This window comes from Balaenoptera acutorostrata, chromosome 2 (assembly GCF_949987535.1).
Source record: "Balaenoptera acutorostrata chromosome 2, mBalAcu1.1, whole genome shotgun sequence".
NCBI classification, from domain to species: domain Eukaryota; kingdom Metazoa; phylum Chordata; class Mammalia; order Artiodactyla; family Balaenopteridae; genus Balaenoptera; species Balaenoptera acutorostrata.
This window is the reverse complement of record NC_080065.1, coordinates 129,442,468-129,457,548: the sequence shown is the minus strand read 5'-3', so window position 1 is coordinate 129,457,548 and position 15,081 is coordinate 129,442,468. Positions and strand designations below refer to the sequence as shown.

Below are 15,081 nucleotides of genomic sequence, written 5' to 3'. Positions count from 1 at the left end.
TATAATATAATGCTTCAGCCCACGGGCATTGGAGTCAGAGAGTTACTCAGCTATACCATCACTAACCTTGCTACGTTGGCATATCCCTTAAATTCTCAAAGCTTCAGTTTCCTTACCTGTGAGATGAGGATAATAATTTCCCCACTTCCAAGAGTTGTAGGGTGGATTTAGACAAGGCAAGTGAAATTCTTAATGCAATGTGTGGCATGCAGTAAGCGCTCAATAAATGCTAGCGGATTTTACTGTGGCTGATGTTAAACCCTAATCCAATGTCCCATGTTATTGCGGTCAGGTAAATAGGGGGAGTCTAGAAGAGTGGAATGACAGCTACCAGTCAGGGAGGGCTTACTTTGTGCTGGCCCCCATGTAAGCTCTGTGCACGCATCAATTCACCAGGTCCTCATGATAATTTGAAGAAATCAGTAGGTCCACTCCCCGTTTCCATACAAGGAAACTAAGACCCTGGGAATTTAAGAAACTTGTCGTAGTTTGCACTATCTGTAAATGACAGGGCTGGGATTTGAATACAGGTCTCCCAAATACTATAACCAAGGCTGTCTGTAAAATTCCTGCTTCTCTTTCAAAACAATTTTCAAGGTTTCATTCCTCTCTGAAGTCCTTGTTTACCTATCCTCAGAAGTAGTTGTTAAATTTTTCCTCTGAGTTATGGCCTACTTTTGTAAATGCATCTATTATTGCACATATCCTATTTTGTTATAGTTCTTTTCTACCTTAGGCATCTCAGCTACTATACCATAAGCACCCTGAGGTGGACATGATGAAATGTTCCTTGTTGTCATCCCAGAAAATAGCTCAAGTCACAGTGTAGAAATTCATTAAAATACTATCCTAATAATAACGTTTAAATACCTGGATCCAGCCATACCTGAAGCCAGACCTGTCAATGAGCTTTCACTTATATGATCCACTACAATATATTTAAGCCAGTGTGAATTCCTCTCTCCCTATTTCCCTAAGTCTTGATTCATAGCATTGCGTTGAGCTATTTGGAGGCAGAGCCATTTTTCAGATACTCAGTTGGTGGCTCCCTAAACTAGGAAATCCACAATTACGTCACAAAGCAATTTCCTAAACATAAGTCACTGCTCCCAGCCTTCCACCCTCTGAACAGCCACAGTCTTCTTGGAGTCATGAACTTAATATTGTTTACTGATCATATATTATACACTGGGTACTTCATATAGTTCATTGCACTTAAGCCATTAAAAAAAAGGGAATTCAATCCCCTTTATGATGCTAATATTGAGGACAAGGATAATGTGGTATGTTTATACGTTTTAAAGGAGACCTAGTTTTGATTTGCACTATATCTTATACTCATAAATAATAAGTCGCATGATAATAAGATCTCACTTTATTGTCATTTCTAATGTGGTCAAAGTAGAGGAACCCTAGAATGGAAACTATTAGGAAAGTTATATCCTGCCGTCTTTTACAATGCCTGTCCTCTACATAGCTAAATGATTTAAATATTTATAGCAATTTATACATTTTTCCCCAGAGATAGTAAAAAAAAAAAGTCCCTGTAAATCACAATGCCAAAAGTCTCTCTCATGTATACCTGCTCTTTTGAACCACTTTTTAAAATGTGAGTGAGTATTCATGTATTTATATACCCATTAAATGAAATGCAACAATCCCATTAGCTAAAAGGAATCAGCACAGCAATAATGTCCTAGTTATCTCAGGCTATTACAAATAAATCTCTTCCGTGCAACAGAGAAACTGTTCAACATATGCCAGCTGGTAACAGAAAATATCAGCAATAGAAAATGGTTTCTGTCTGCCAGCCCAGACTCTTGAGGTGAACGTTTTTTCTCCTTCAGAAGGCAGATTTTGCCTCTGCCTCTCCAAACCTGACCATCCCTATACTAATATGACTCGATGGAAAAATGGCTCCAGCTAACTGGGTCAAGGAAAAGTAATCACCTCAACCCAGAGTTGATCTAGTTTGATTTTTGTTTTTTTTTTTGACAAAAGTTCAGAAATTGAACTTAGCCTTAAAAAAAAGAAAGAAGAGGAATAGGAGAAAGACAGAAAGGAGAAGAAGAAGGAGATGTGCTGGAGTACTCCTATTACCTTAAAACAAGATGACAAAATATTTTGGCCATAAAACCTGCTGTACCGGTCAAAATACAAACCTGTGTTTCTCTGCCCAACAGTTACCTTTCCCTGAAAGTCATTCCATTCAGTGGACTTGGAGGGAAACCTGAGGCTTTTCTAAAAGGCATTTTAACAACGCAAACACCATCATGTGAGGGAGTCCTGTGTATTCATGTGGAAAACTGCACGCAGCCCTCCAAGACCTGTCCAAGCCAAGAACCTGGCACAGGTGCATTATTTCCTCCCTGGGCTGCCAGGATGATCACGGATTTAAATGTCAGCTGGGATCCACCAGCTTCCAGGCAAACAGAAGTATTACTTTCCACTTATTCTAGGCGTTATCACTATTAAAGGGAAATTAAACAAATTAATTTTAGTGGAGCTTGTTATACTACCACGTTTCAATATTTTAGGAGCACATCTGAATGTTTTACTATTTTGGAAAGATAATTCATAAGATGGCTTCTGAAGTCTACATATTAGGTTGAAATCAGGGAAGAATATGGGGTTAACATCGTCTAGCTGGAGGTGCTTTGTGAAGAGTCATTATGAAATTTGAAAAATAATCAAACGTGAGAAGAGAACCACTCCGTTTCTTTTTTGGAAGCACCATCTGTCTGATCACCCCCTGTCCCAAGAATTTAACCACAGCAGACAGAGGTTATAAACCAGAACACAGAAAACCCTTTCTCCCTTGCAGTCCCACTGACATGTACTCACCTGTTCTGGAGAGTGTAAATGCATCTATGAAAGGTATGTTCTGTAACTCTAGGTATTCTAGAATCCCCCCAATTACAGCAAAATATGATCTCTTAAATACCTTGGTACTTCAGATTGCAACATACTTTTGCTCTCAATTTGCTGAGGTTTCAGTGCTGGCTGGAATAAATCTCTCCATTTGAGGAGAAAATAGGTTACAATTGATTAGTCAGATATAGGGAGAAAGCCATTTCATTCCCAGAAAAGTCTGATTTATTGATATTAAAAAAAGCAAAACCTCTACTGCCTTTCGAGGGGTGTATTAACTAGTTGCTGGTCAAAGAGCCTAATAGCTCTTCCTTATTTTTAAATAAACCATTGCTGAATTTGTTGGATTTCATTTTTGCTGCCTGGCACATAATAGAGGTTTGATAAATGTCTGACGATTAAATGAATGAGCCAGACACATGTGTTGAATTATATCAAGTTGATCATGTAGCAGACAGATGGCAGGCTCCAGAGTCAGGCCCTGAAACATGCCAGCTTGGATCAATTACTTTACCTCTCTGAGCCTCAGTTTCCTCATCAGAAAAATAAGGCTAGTAATAGTATCTTCCTCATAAGGGTTTTAGGAAAGTTAAATGAGATAGTTAACGAAGGTAAAGATGTTTCATGGTTTGTGGCAACCAATACGCATTTCAATCAGTGTACACATTCCACATTTGTTTTACCAGAAGCAAGACACTGATCTACATAAACAAAAAAGATCAGGAGCTTGTTAGAGGTGATGATTATGTTTCCACTAACACGCTATAAAACCAATTCTTAGGTCTGGCTGGAGCATCATGTTGGGAAGAACACTGATGTTATAATTGGACTTGTCAGGAAAATGCACACTGAGCATTTCATAACGTCTGACTCTATTTGGGAGTGGAGAGGAACATAGTATATGAGCAGGGGATCATTTTGGAAGGAAGCTTCCTTCAAAGTGCAGTGCTTAGAATTTCACAAATGGATGAGTCTTCCAGGATAAAAATTTACTTTAGGACGCATCAAATAAATTTAAACCCAGAGCCCAGGGAAATTTGTAGTTTGGATTAAATGGTGAGGGGCAGGAAACTCAATAGCCTCAAGTCCTTAAACACTCAATCTTCCAACATTTTACAACTTGGAAAAATTGAGGACCAGTCAAGAAAATTACATGATTAGACTCAGTCCCTTTCCACTGTAGCCCTAAGTCCTTACTGACAAAGAAGGAATAAAAGAGGAAAGACAACAGAATCTTTCTCCCCTATGAAAAATTCAAACCGAACTGAATGAGGCACGACTTAGCAAACTCACTAAGTGCTTATGCATTTTTAAAAGAGGTAGCTCTGCAATCTACCCACACTTCAAATTCTCCACCTGCTAATGGTTGTGAACACAATGCACATCATTTACAGCAACAGCTGGGAAAACTGCTTTCCCCTGTCTTCTCTGTCAATGATGTAGGAACCTGCCAGTCTGGGAGCTAGGTGGTCAGATTTAATTTATCAAGGCTGCTGAAACACTTTCTCGGTATCCCAGTTGAAAAGTCAATAATGCCCAAACTGATGTTTTTATAATTCTGCTAACCTTGGAAAAGATATTGCATAGTGGAGGTTGGGAATAGGCAGACTGTGCAAGCATCTGCGAAAAATACATCTTCCAGCTTGACAATCATCATTTCTTGCTTGTGGTTGACCTTTTCCACTCATGGACATTTGGCCTTGAAGGGACCCAGCTGGGGATCCTCATTAAGACATGGCAAGTTTGGGCAAGAGCAGACAGTTAAACCACCCATGCATCTGCCAGGGCCAGTCAGGAAAACAGACATTCCACCTGCTATCTGAACAGGGAGAATTTAATATAAGGAATTGGTTAAACAGATGTTGGAGGAGTCAAAGACAGTGACTGCAAGAGGCAGACACCACCCTTAGAGCTGGGGAGACAAATAAAAGAGAGGGGGTTACTAGAACCTAGATGCTGGCAAAAGGCATCCTATGGGAGGTGAGACCCAGGCATGTGAGGAGGGCACCATGCCTGCTGGTCCTGGTATCTCTGAAGGAGCTGGCTCTGGGGATTACAGAAAAAAAAAAAAAAAAAAAAGAGAACCGGAACCAACTGCTTCTGGGGTAAAGAAAAGCTGAGTTGATTCTGATGAGCAGGAAGCAAATAAGGAGTCCTTCTTCTCCCCGTTATTACAGTCTTCCCCTAGCGCCCCCTACAGACAGAGTCTAACAGGAAGCCACCTTGGCCAATGAAAAGGGTGGTTAGCTGAACCCAACCTAAGCATCAGACAGCACAGTAGAGAGGGGTGGGTTTGAAGCCGAGAGACAACAGCTTAATAACAGCACATGGACCCCACCAGGGATGCAACAGAAAAGAAAGACACAGCTCTTGACCTGCTGGACCATGAGTGCAAATGGAGGAGTTAGGGAATGGAAGTAAAAACCATCATCTCGGGCTTCCCTGGTGGCACAGTGGTTGAGAGTCTGCCTGCCGATGCAGGGGACACGGGTTCGGGCCCTGGTCTGGGAGGATCCCACATGCCGCGGAGCAACTGGGCCCGTGAGCCACAATTACTGAGCCTGCGTGTCTGGAGCCTGTGCTCCGCAACGAGAGGCCGCGACAGTGAGAGGCCCGCACACCACGATGAAGAGTGTCCCCCACTTGCCGCAACTGGAGAAAGCCCTCACACAGAAACGAAGACCCAACACAGCCAAAAATAAATAAATAAATAAATTTATTTAAAAAAAAAAAATTATCTCAGTTCAGTTGCTGCCCAGCTGCCCTTTCTTATACCTTATTAAGTGTTTGGCATCTGATCATCCCTCTACCAGCAACTTATTCTTCTGATTTTCACCTGTTTAGCACTTTTTTGTCCATCCCTTTCTCAGAGTGCCTTACCTATTCATCCCCCAACCCAATTTAAGCCAGTCCTAACTTCCAACCTGTTTCTATCACACCACCACAATGTGTAACTGTGGATGTGTTTCTAGGTTGGTTTAATGTCCGTTTTCCTGTGTTAAAGCCTGTGTTTGTTCTCTTCTGAATTCTAATGCACACTCCAGGGCACATAAACACCAGGTTATCAGGGCAGCAGGAAATAGCTGCATGAAAATGAACGGGAGAGGAAATGGATGATGTGTACAGAAAGTAATTTTTGGTTTAGAGTGTTTGTGAGAGGCAGTAAACCTTCCTCCAAAAGAAAAATAAAAAGAGAGAAAAAACTGACCTGCAAAATGGAAAATATTTAGGCATATCACTAGACATTTATATGCATGTGACAAAAACATAAAACATGGTGATCAACAGAGATAATGGCAAAAGCCATCCAGAACTGAATAACTGTATATACAGATTTTCTAAATGATCATCACTCATAATTATTTATTAATATCCAAAAAATCCCTAAAGGCATTATACAAATTAAGTAAAAATTAACTTTCTTAACCACTCAACTATGGTCTCTAGTCACATAAGTTTCCACTTTGGTGATGATCAGACACCTTCCTAGCTCAGGCTTTTCACCTGTGAGGTGTCTCTCTAAATAAAGCAATGCAATGATGTGTATAAGGCTGTAATCCTGAACTTTAACTTTCTGGCCTACTGCCTTGCTCTTTCAAGTGCTCCTTGATGACACATTTATTTCACATTCTCCACGGCCTTCTGTCCTTCTCTTGCTTTCCTCCTCTTTATTGCATTTCCTCCTTTTAAGTCTCAGCATTTTTCAGCTAAGATCATACTGAATTACTCCTGTCCCCAAAGTCCTTATTTGCCTATTTCACAGGGAGTTCTGTGGCCCATCTGATCTCTCTTCACACCCAGTCTTCTTCATCCTGGCCACTCGCTTTTATATTTTTCTTCACCAATTTTCATAAACTTGAACAAGTCCTCCAAATAATAAGTTCTGCTACAACTCCCCTCAATCAATATCTCAGAGTATTTTATCTCTTAGAATGAAATGTATATGAAATTATTACAGGGTTTGCATGTCTCCCTTTTCCAGTAAAACCACCCTTCTTTTCCTTTAGGGAACTGCCTCTTCCCTATCACATCCTGAAGGGGCTGTCAACCATGGTGCCGTGTCTCGCCATAAGGGGAGGACACATGGACCAAATGTGAACTTCCCATCTCCCAACTGTAGTGGGTGATTCAGGCACAGTCAAGTGAGCCAAGCTGGGTGAATTGGAGTCCCCACTGTGACTGTTCTGCTCGAACTTATGGGTAGTGTCTGCCTTATGATGTGGGATGTACCAAACTAGGAGGATGTGAGTTCACTGGCTATTTTCCTTACCAGTTCGAGAGAATATTCATGCATGAAGAAGCCAAGCAGGACAGGCAAAGCTGAGAAATAGTCAAGAGACAGAGCCCTACATCTAGTGGTATCACAAGTTGGCCCCGTTCCCAGCCTTATAATTTTACAAGCCAAGAAATTGTCTGTTGGCTTAATCTAGTGAAAGTTAATTTTGTGTTACTTACACTAAAAGTCTTGAACACTATATCAAATTCATATTAATACCTTTAATTTCTGTCTAGTTTACCTCTGTCATCTTCTGAACACTTGTACATTTCTAGCACTAATATTGGCCAGTGCTTTAGGGCACAAGTACTATTCGTTTTCTAAGCTACTTTGTTGGTGACTTGTTTCTTTTCTGGAATCATAGCCTCTTTGCTACATTAGTCCCAACAAATTTGACTAACACTCTCAAGAGACATACTAAGGCAATACTGCCACCTGTTGTACATAGTTATTCCAACAATAGCTGTACCTCCAAAACCAGAAACTTAGCATAATAATAGATATCATTTACTGAGGACTCCTATGTGCCTAGCATTGTGCTTAGCACTTTACATAATCTAATCTTCACAGTAACTCTACTAGGTGGATTGTTACTCTCTTTCCTTTTTATGGAAGACAAAACTGGAGCTCAAAGTGGTTAATTATCTGACCCAAAGTTACAGAGTTTACATGTGTCAGATTAAGAACCCTGATCGTAGACTTCCAGCCCCCAGAACTGTAAGAAATAAATTTCTGGTTTTGATAAGAAACAAAAAAAAGAATTCAAGTCTAGGTCTCTTTTAACGCAAAGCCTCTGCTCTTTTTGGTGGACATATTATTCAATATCACGAGAATTTTCTACTAGAGATATTTAAAAATACTAATAGGCCAAAAGGGTTAAAGTGTGGACTTTAAGACATGATAGTCCCAGTGATTTCAGCCCTTTGGTAACTTTTCAAAGTAACCAACTGATCGAACAACTTAAATATTCGGGTTTTCATAAGTTTTTAAAAAAATCATTATATTTATATAAGAAACCTCAGCTCCCTTCCCCAAGTTCACTGGAAAGAACTGAAAATGACTAAATGAAGGATGAAGAGCTCTGGTACATTCCTGATGTGTGGGGTATGTCACGCCCCTCCACCAGTCTTCTGTTCTACCCAGGCTGCCCTGGTAGCAATCAACAGTGTTTGAAGTATGCATTTAATTAGCACAGAAAAAAAAGTCCTTTGCCATTTAATTAAGATTTAATATTTGCTAATACTGTTTAATGAATTTTCAACAACCAACCAATATGATACCTCCTCCAAGTGGGGAAAACCAAAACACAATAATATATGGCTTATTGGTAAATGCAAACATAAATTTCTGTTGATTCTCCTGGTAAAAGAAAAAATAGCCAAATGAACCCAGAGCAGTTGTCCAAGAGCCAGAGTACCCTGGGAATTTTTTGAGAATCACAGATAAAACAAAATAACTGTCTTAGAACACTTACAAGTCATAAACTGCTTTGAAGTCGGAGTTAACCAGAAAAGTTTCTCTTCAGATGGTGAGAAAGCCATGAGAAAGCCAATCAGGATGTAGTGCGGAACTCACTGTAGACAGAATCACAGAGTGCAAGACCTGGAAGGGACCTTAGAGGCCACTGAGCACCCCCGTTTTACAATGAGGAGAGAGAAAGAGTCCGAACAATAGTGTCAAAGCCCAGCTCCAGGTCTGGAGCCTGTCTGGGACCTTGCCAGGGACAGAGCTGGGAGGGTGTAGAGCCATGAAGGCAAAATCAGAACGAAGTGGAGAGGTTTTCGTATCTGAAGAGTCTATCACCTGGGGGAAAAAAGCTCTCAGGAAGAGTCCATTATTGAGTACAGTGAAGATAAACACAGGGCAGAGCAATCTGGAGAAAGCAGATTCCTCTAATATGACCACATGCCTAATGGAGAGAGACAGACAGAAAGTCAGACAGACACTAAGTGATGATAACACTGACCTATGCTTGCACCTACCCTACGCCGTACACAGTGCTGGACACTTTACCTGTATCATCTCATTGAAATCTTCAAAACCAGTGACAAGAGGTAAATAATTACAGTGACGAATTCCCACCTCCTTGGGGGAAAGAGGAGGTGCATGGGGACCAAACTTCCCCAGGCGCTAGGGAGGCTGACGTTTCATCATAGAGATTTACTCAGAATCAGCATCTAAAAGGCCTGCTTTTAAAAGAATGAGTCTGACACCTCCGTGTGAATGAGTTTATCACAATGCTTGGACCTGACAGAGGAAGCCTGGGAACTCACATTAGTAACTCCCGGCAAATGACATTAATGAATTATGAGCTCCGACCACATGTCAGAGGTGGTCTAAGTGCTTTACAAATATTTTTATTTTATTCTAGCAACAGCACTCTAAGGCAGAGTTTCTCAACCTCGGTACTACTGATGTTTGGGCTGAATAATTCTTTGTTGCGGGGGCCGTCCTGTGCATTGTAGGTTGTGAAGCAGCATCCCTGGTTTCTCCCCTCTAGTTGTCAGTAGCACCTCTGCCACTCAGGCACGACAACTACAATCACGTCTAGTTGAGAACCACTGCTCTGTGGTTAATATGATTCCCATTTCATTAATGAGGAAACCGAATTTCATAATTGTTGACTAATTTGCCCACGAGTCACAAAGCTAATAAAAGATGACACCAAGATTTGATATTTGGTAGATCTGACTCCAAGACTAACTCCTGTTCCATCAGTATATCGTGATGCTTCAGTGAAATGATATCTTTTTGAAAGGAGCTTATTGGGCAGAGACCTAACCATTCCATTCACTATAAGTTCCAAAAGAAGGCCAATGAAAGGAAATGAAGGAAATGGAGTTGCCCTTTCACTTTTCATAAAATGAAAAGAGCACCTTATTCTCGCCACGCTGTCTTCAGATGATAACAGAAAAGAAAGATTTACAAAATTTAGCAGCTCCAACTGAACATGGATCTCTGCCAATCGGCCACTGATTAATTACTCTTCTTTTAATTAGGATTTCAAAATGGGACAAAGATGGCTTTAATCTAGGATTTTCCCATATAGCCAGAGCCTATATTCCTATCATGTAATAATAATAGACAACATTAAATTGAGCGTTTACTACATGCCAGGTGCTGTTCTGCACTTGCCCTGCAGAATCTCACTTGAGATTTACAACATCCCTATGAAGTAAGCTCTATTGTCATTCACATTTTACAGAAGAGTGAACTGAGGCACACAGAGGTTAAGCAACTAAAAGGCTTTAAGAGACGAGCTGTGATGCAGACTCAGGCAGTCTGATCCCACAATTTCCATAATGAGGCAGGTAGTAAAGCCTAGTGGTTCAGAAACTGGGCTTTGGCGTCAAAGAAACAGGAATAGGCCACAACTCTGCTGGTGACTAGCAGTTTTTGTCATCTGAAAATGTTGGAAATAACAATACTGCTCCAGTAGGAGGGTGAGAATTTGTCTCTAGCATGATCACAGTGTCTAGAATATATTCAATACCCACTGAATAATTTTTTTAAAAAGATAATTACTTTGATACCCAAATTGACAATGTTCATATCAATCACAGTTGTAAAATATTTAAAGGGTAGTTTCAATAAAGATACTTTATAGGTAATCTCCTGTTTTTCTGCTTTTCTTTCAAAAGACAGTCTACCCATAGCCCATCTTCATATTACCTAACCAACATCTCTACTTTCTACTCTCATGGGCTATTTACCGAATAATTGATTCCATTTGCATAATTTATAATATTTAGGAAAGCACTGCTGATGAACAGAATGATTAATAGAGAAGTTTTCCTCCTCTTGGCTCTGGAGCAAAGATTGCCATACATGACCAGCAGTGGCTCTAAGGGCAATAAGAATTCCTGAAAGAGGGGGTAAATTATGTACTGTGATGATAGTTCACTATTACTCCTTTATATATGATTTGCCTTTTTTGTTAAATCATATTAATTACAAACAAATGCACAACTTCATAAGATTGCCCAACTCACCCTTCTTATAGGGAGAAATATCTTTCATTGTGGATCCCACCATTACTTTTATGGTTAATTCACTTAAAACAGATATTCAAGTGGTTTGACAGATGTATCCAATAAGCAATGAATGCAGTGGAGTGCTATCAACATAAATTAGCACTAATGATTTCCAGACCAAAGGGGATGGAAAATATGATCCCTGTGATAACCACGGGGAAGTTAGATTGTGAGATTCTTGAATACTACATTGCTTGGCCCCTGGTTATTAAATATATTATTCCCTTTGCATTAATAATTAGACCCTTAGTAACATACTTAATTGTTAACATTTGGAAAATATTGTAGATAGGAAAGAGCTTTTAAAAAAGATAACCAAAAGAGTGGTATAAGAAAAGGTCCAATTTCATTCTCCTGCAAGTAGTTATAAAGTTTTCTCAACACCACTTATTGAAGAGACTATCCTTTTCCCCATTGTGGTTTTTTTTTTTGGCTCCCTTGTCAAATGAGTTGACCATACATATGAGGGTTCATTTTTGGGCTCTTGATTCTGTTGCATTGGTCTGTGTCTATTTTTATGCAAGTGCCATACTGTCATACTGTTTTGATTACTATCACTTTTTAATATAATTTGAGTTCAGGGACTGTGATGTCTTGATGCCTCCAGCTTTGTTTATTTATTTATTTATTTTTTAAACCAGGATTGCTTTGGTTATTCAGGGTCTTTTGTGGTTCTGTATAAATTTTAGGACTTTTTTTTCTACTTCTGTGAAAAATGCCATTGGGATTTTGATAGAGGCTACATTAAATCAAAATGGATTAAAGTATTAAACATAGGATCTGAAACCGTAAATCTCCTAGAAGAAAACATAGGGTAAAAGTTCCTTGACAATTGGTCTTGTCAATGAGTTTTTTGGGTGTGTAACGAAAAGCACAAGCAACAAAAGCAAAAAAGTAAGTTGGACTACATCAAACTAAAAAGACTTTGTACAGCAAAACAACCAACCAACCACATTTAAAGGCAACCTACAGAATAGGAGAAAATATTTGAAAATCATATATCTGATAAAGGGTTAATATCCAAAAAAATATTTAAAAACTCATATAACTTAACAGGTAAAACAAACAAACAAACAAACAAAAAACAACCAAACACTCTGATTTTAAAATGGGCAGAGGAACTGAATAGACATTTTTTCCCCAAAGAAGACATACAAATGGCCAACAGATATATGAAAAGGTGCCAGGAAAAGGAAGAGACTAAGGGCAGAAGGGAGTGGGATGAAGATAATTAGTTAAATTTGAGAATTCTTATGGGCCTGTAGAAATTCCAAATTGATAAATCTTGCTCTCTCCCCACATCAACACTATTTCAAATTTCCTTTTTCCATGCTTCTCCTCTAATTCTATACAATAATTCTATGTGACATACATGCAACCATATAGTTACATGGGGTGGTATGGTACAAAAGAAAAAAACTGACCTTAGCAAATGAATATAGGCTATCTTCAATTTTTTCATAAAAATAATTTATTTTACTCTTCATGCTAATCTTGTCTTTCATTAGATTGTAAGTTCCTGGAAAGTAAGTTCCCATTTGAAAGAGTTCCTGGCTGAAAATTACGCTTGTTCCATTTTGACAAAGATTTGAGAAGAGTCATGACTTAACAGGCGAGAAGAAATGAAAAAACCTAGTATTTGTATAACACTTGATAGATTATAGAACCATTTCCACTTTTTATACCTCATTTGATTCTCACATTTATTCACTCAGCACTCAACTAATATTTGACTGCGCTCTTAGGCAATGGGTACACAGCTGGTCACTGGTATTTTACATTCTAGTAAGGAAGATAAACACTAAACAAGTAAAAGATAAAATTTCAGGTAGTGATGAGGGCTTTGAAGAAAATAAAATAGGATAATATGATGGAGTGAGTTGGCTAAGAGAGTTGTAATCAACAGATAGAATGGTCAGACGGCATCTCCAGAGAAGTTGATATTTGAGCGGGAACCTATTGTCCAAAAGAAGCCAGTCTGTGAAGATCATGTAGAAGTCATTATAAGCAAAAGAAACATCATATGCAAAGGTCCTGAGGTAGGAATAAGAAAGAATATGCAAGGAACAGAAAGAAGACATGCATGGCTTGAATATGGTGAGAGAGGAAGAACTGCAGAAAACGAGGTTGAAGAGAGAGACAGTGGCCAAAATGTAAAGAACTACAAAGGCTACACTCAGGATTTATGTAGGGCAACGAGAAGGATGGTTTAAACAGAGGAATTACATGATCTAATTTATCTTTGTTACAAGCTTACTCATGCTGCTCTCTAGAGAAGAGATTATAGGTGAGTAAGAATGGAGGTAGGAAAGCCAGTTAGGATGTTATTACAGAGTCCAGACATGACTCATGCGGGTGACTTCTAGGAGCAGAGATGGAGAGCAGGGACTCTATGAGATGGATGTCCTTATTCCTGTCTTACAGATGAGGAAAATGAGGCTCAGAAAGCAAAGGATTTGTCTAGGCTGGGTATTAGAGTGGAGAATTTTTCTGTTTATAAGTCCAGTTCTTCCCCCATTATGCCATGGTTGTATCAATGGTTAAGGCATCCCAATATATAGATTATTCAAATCTTCAACAATCAATCCGTTTTTGATAGATGTCTCCAGCTTTATCCTGTACATCAGAACACTTACTTGGTTAGCCCTTCTGCTGATCTGCACCTGCTGGGGTTGTTTGGTTGACTTCACAAACTGGAAGGCTGGAGTTTAATTTCACCATCAGGAATCATTATATTGTTTGTAAACAATGACAGACTATGATAAATATGCATTCCAGTTAATTACTGCCTTCCCATGTGCCTTCTTCACTTTCTCATTTCCATCATCCTGTCACATCTTAATACCTGATTGTGCATCCTCTACAACAGGGAGAGAGAAAATAGCTGCAAACACATTGAAATGCAAGAAGACAGCCCTGCATCCTGTCAGGTTCTTGGGAACAGAAGTCGAACCTGAAGTTCAAACACTGTTGAAAATTAACAGGTTTTCAGTGTGTTCAGCTTTATAGCATCCCTTTCGTTTGTACATTAGGTTTTTATTCAAGGGCAGTTTCTAATAGATTTCTATGACAGCCCCACCCCTGAAGCTGAATTAAACAGTAAACCAAGTTCCATTAGGATCTGAGACATTCGGCTTTTTTTTATTCTCTCTTTCTCTCTTTCTTTCTTTCTTTTTTGACAGCAGGACCAAGGACTAGTTAGTAAACATTCTAGGATGGGGTTTCTTTAGCTACAGAACAGCAGCCTCTGCAGCAGAATTCTTGGAACAGAGAAAGAAATCTCCATATGGTTTATTTAATACCAACAATTCACATATGGTACAGTACAGGTGTTATATAAATCAAGGAGCAGTACATGAGAAAGGCAGTTTCACACAGTGGTGATGAGCTTGGGCTGTGACGTCAACAAATCTCAGTGTCATTGCACTTCTACATATCCCTTGTGTGACTTAAGCAAGTTGCTGAGCCTTATTTTGCTCACCTGGAAAATGGGAGCAATAGCAACCCTTGAGCTAAGATGCTTTGGTTGCATGGGCAGGCGGTATGTTGCACCAGTCATGGTACGAGACCCATGCCCCAGCCCTGATATGGTTCCAACAAGTTATAAGGCCTTGGCCAAATTATTAAAATCCCTATATTTCTCTCATCTCTAATTTTGATAGTATTATTACCCTACTTACAGCTTGCTAGGTTCTGTCAAATAAGAATATTCATGAAGATACTTTGCAAAATAATAATAATATCACGGCATTTAACTTTGAGGTAGAATTTGTATCTTTGGTATTGTTATCATTCTTATTTTCAGCCTTCAGTTTGGTCTCATTGACACTGGATTACTCTCCTTCACGGGACAAAAGGGACTCTTGATCTGGTATTTGATTCTCTCTTTAAACTGGTCTC

General features: G+C 39.3%; 1 protein-coding gene across 1 annotated transcript in view; it reads right to left on the bottom strand.

The window, feature by feature from the left end:
* Nucleotides 1-15,081, bottom strand: part of KCTD16 (potassium channel tetramerization domain containing 16) — a 273,577-nt gene that overhangs the window by 2,574 nt on the left and 255,922 nt on the right. The gene's annotated exons all lie outside the window — the stretch shown is intronic.